The sequence below is a fragment of the Limulus polyphemus genome, unplaced genomic scaffold (assembly GCF_000517525.1).
Source record: "Limulus polyphemus unplaced genomic scaffold, Limulus_polyphemus-2.1.2 Scaffold1729, whole genome shotgun sequence".
Lineage (NCBI taxonomy): Eukaryota > Metazoa > Arthropoda > Merostomata > Xiphosura > Limulidae > Limulus > Limulus polyphemus.
This window is the reverse complement of record NW_013667339.1, coordinates 32,485-36,442: the sequence shown is the minus strand read 5'-3', so window position 1 is coordinate 36,442 and position 3,958 is coordinate 32,485. Positions and strand designations below refer to the sequence as shown.

Genomic DNA, 3,958 nt, shown 5'->3' with positions numbered 1-3,958 from the left:
GCAGCTAGTCAACACCACCCACCGCTAGCTCTTGAGCTACTTTTTTACCAATGAATAGTGGGATTGCCGTAACATCATAACGCCCCCACTACTGAAAGGCGAGCCTGTTCGGTGACTGGAATTCGAATCCGAAACACACATATTGCTAGTCGAGCGCCATAACCACCGGGCTACCAAGTTTGTCGCAATGTTATTGACGCACGCTCGTGTTCATATAGACATCACTATTACTAGACAAATAGAATTTTCAGAAGAAAGTAGTTTAGATAGCTGTTGCTAGGAGCGATAGTGCAAAAACGAAGTTGCATGTTTTAACTTATTTTTAAGCTACAGTTAAATACAGGGGAATGAGAAGGTTATACTAAGACGATTTTCAATATGCACGTCACTTGACAACCAAAACCCATATAAAGTCACTGTGAAACGGAATGTATAAGAACTACATTTCGAATCGGCTATGCATATGTAGATTATAGGGTATATAATCTGAATTAAATTTCAAATCAAATAGAAAATGGTTTCTTTATTTATCTAGAGGGCTTCTACACACAATTATTAAGTATAAAATTAAATCTTTCTGAAAACGAAAGACAAATTAAATATAATGTACTTAAACATCTAGAAGAATAATAGTACAAAAGTATTATTTCAAGAAAATGTGTTCCAGTATATAAACTGAATTAAAAGCTAAATTCTAAAGTTTACCGGAAGTGATGTAGATTCGAAAATATCGAATCGGAGACCAAGCTAACGACTCGAATCTCGTATCTTCGCAGGGCCCTACTATCAGTTCAACCGTCGCATATCCCAAGCGTATCCTGGCCGGTGGCTTTGGTTTATCGCACTTATATACACTGTATTATATATTACTGTTATACAAGTATATATACTTGTATAACAGTAATCAAAACATATAAATAATGTCCAAAATCATTAAAAAATGCGTAATTAAAAATAAATTAGCATTTAACGTAATAAAAAATACTAAATTAGCGCCATCTAGCATTTACTACCCTACTTTGCACCACAGCCATTAGCGAGATACTTCCAAGGTGGTTAACGTACGCTGATAGGCTGAACTGTCTTTGACGCACCAATCATCATAGACGACACTTATAATTAGTATACCCGCACAGACACTTGCGTCACTGCTTTTTCAAAACTGCAATTATTATATATTTGTGCTAATAATGGATGAGATTTAAATATTTTTATATTACCTAAAACACTATTTTTTTAAATTCTCCCAAGTCTGGTTTACCACCGGTAAACGCGGTAACATGGAAAATACGCCACTGCAAGCAGATGAAGAATGAAAAGGGTATTCGTGGTATTCCATAGGAATACATACCATTCTAGTCGCCTGACACAGCGTCTATGCATTTCTGTGTAATCGGACTGTTGAAATAAGCGCTGGGAAACCATCATCCTCTTACACTAAATGGGTTATGGAAACCGGCGAAAAGGTGTGCTTTGAACATACCAACCTTATAACAAAACCTTTTGTAATGGAAACGACGCTGCAAGGCTATTGTCAAGATGCACGGACGTCAGATAGAGCATGAACGGACATAACGATGTGGCGATCCTCCAAAATCGTTTTGATATAACGCGTTCAACCTCATTATACACAACCAATAAACGATTCCACTGTGAAAGTACCTAACATAATATCCACCAGAGGTCTCTCTACTTTTTACTATATATTTAAAGTTGGAGCGTTTTGTGGCACTGTTTATTTCACTTATGACGTAAACTGGCTTGAGTTAAAACAAAACCTTAGGCTTATGACTGAAAAAAATAAGATGTGCAATATTCATCAATAAATTATTGTTGTTCTTAGTTTTTAACGTTCGTTAAATAGCATGGTAGGAAAACTTATTAGTAGGTAATCAATTTATGAGTTGAGTTCGCTACATTCTACTTTATCGATACATAAAATGAAGACTCCAGAGTAACCAATACCACGCTGAGACATTACAGATAAACAAATAAATAACTTAATTTGCTTAAAACGCATTAATGTCGAAAAATCAAGCAACATAAATAAACAATGTGGTATTACTCAAATAAGTCTTAATAGTCTTAAGACAACACTCCAGTCTCTCGAAAAATGACGTCATATGGCAATGCTAGGTTAGTAACGATATCATATTGAAATACGAGTATAACGTCTCAGTCCGATAAAGGCTAACTGCTTGTCTTTAATTGTTAGCAAGCTTTTATTTCATGTAACAACTGAGTGGTTGATTGATGAACTTTGTACTTCAAACTCAAGGTTGCTCTTGGTTTACTTTTCAAAACCCCGTAGCTCTAGCAACTTGGCAATTTTCGAGATTAACTTACACGGTTGGTTTCGACGAAAGATACTTGTAAAAGGAAATTAATTCCATACACTTAAAAAATTACGTGGAATGGCCAGTCTATTCGTAATGAAAACGTGTACAAAATTGCCTATTAATCTGTAGTACGAAGTTAAAAAATGGTTTCTGTCAGATATAATCAATAATGTACGGAATAGTAAAAAAAAAAAAAGAGTTTTTCATATAACTTTAAACATAAAAAGAAAAGAAAAAAATTCAACGGCGCTACCTAATCTTGAACACAAACAGATTACATTTGGGTCAATTTTATATATATATATATTTCAAGTTCCGTCTAATGTGCTTAGAAACAAAAGCGTCAAAGTTAAGTCAGTATATTTCTCAGGATACATTTTATGTCAGTTTGAGCCTGGCCTAGTGGTTATTGTGTGCGAACTGTGAATCCAAGAGCTCATGGTTCGCGTCTCTTGCCTCAAAAACGCGTTTAGAACTTCAGGAGCGTCGGTGCGTTATCAAAGTGACGGTCAAGTCCTACTATTCGGTTAGACTTGAATAGTTCATGAGTTGGCAGTGGGTGCTGTTAACTATCTGGATTACATATAGTCAAAATTAGGGACGGGCTATAGCACTTTGTGCTCGAAAATTCCAGAAAACGTACACATACGAGTTTCATCAGAAGTGTATATTTTTTTTATTACATTTTAAGAAACAATACTTTTATTAAGAAGTACAGTACACTAAAAATCACAATGTTAACTGCGTTACATTTTTATGTTCCTTCAGTGTAGACACAGAAGCATTAAACGTATTTTTGTTCTGGTGCATTTTGGGTAAGTATTCTTGAAAATAAAACTTGACACGAAATTTAAGGGAACTCCACTTGTTAAAAACGATTTTCACAGACACAAGATATCTAAAACAAAAGTTTGAAATACATTTCCACAATTCAACGTTTCTATTATCGTCTTTAAAATAAAAGGCGTAAGTACGATGAAACTATTCTAACACTATTTTCACGTTGTGGTTAATACCCGGAAATCCACAATCATGATTGGATCGTGTTTTAATGACGTTTTGGGCACACGTATACGTTATAGTTGAAAATTACAAAGGGCAATATTACAAGAGTGAATGTAAGAGCCAATATAAAATAACTGGGGCTAAAGGGCCCTGACAAGAGGCGGTTTTAAACCATTCAAACTCTATTTTTGCTAAGGAGTTAGTTGACTTTATTTTTCTGTTATTTGGTGCAAAGAATAACAATAAGCTTTGTATTTTGATATTAAAACCTTAACATAAGTGTTGTTCTTAATAAGGTATACTCTTCAAGATATCCAGGGCCACGCTCCTTCATGACCCAGTAAACAACTTGTATCTACGAAGTGGTAATAGGTTGCGGCGCTACGTGATGCTTACCTACATTGCTATAAATAAATATGAAGTGATTTAACAAGTCTTGTACGGTCTGCCTTACCATTTTCGGATAAAAATCATTCTAACCCTACTGCCAGAAATATTTATCAGGGTTTCATTCCCAAACTACGTGGTATAAAGAACACACTTATGGTGAAAGCTCGTTGAATTTTTTATGGATTACTTAAAGTACACAAACAAATTATCCTATAAGAACGACT

The 3,958-nt window shown here is 34.9% G+C and overlaps 1 protein-coding gene across 4 annotated transcripts in view; it reads right to left on the bottom strand.

Annotated features, from left to right (window-relative positions):
* LOC106464732 (protein trapped in endoderm-1-like) overlaps positions 1-3,958 on the bottom strand; it is a 31,420-nt gene that overhangs the window by 14,967 nt on the left and 12,495 nt on the right. The window contains exon 1 of one of the 4 annotated variants that reach the window (XM_022392500.1): positions 706-755. The exons of the other annotated variants lie outside the window; for them this stretch is intronic. The gene's annotated coding sequence lies outside the window, so the exon portion shown is untranslated. Of the gene's footprint in view, positions 1-705; positions 756-3,958 lie in introns of those variants that run through there. 4 annotated transcript variants of the gene reach the window in all.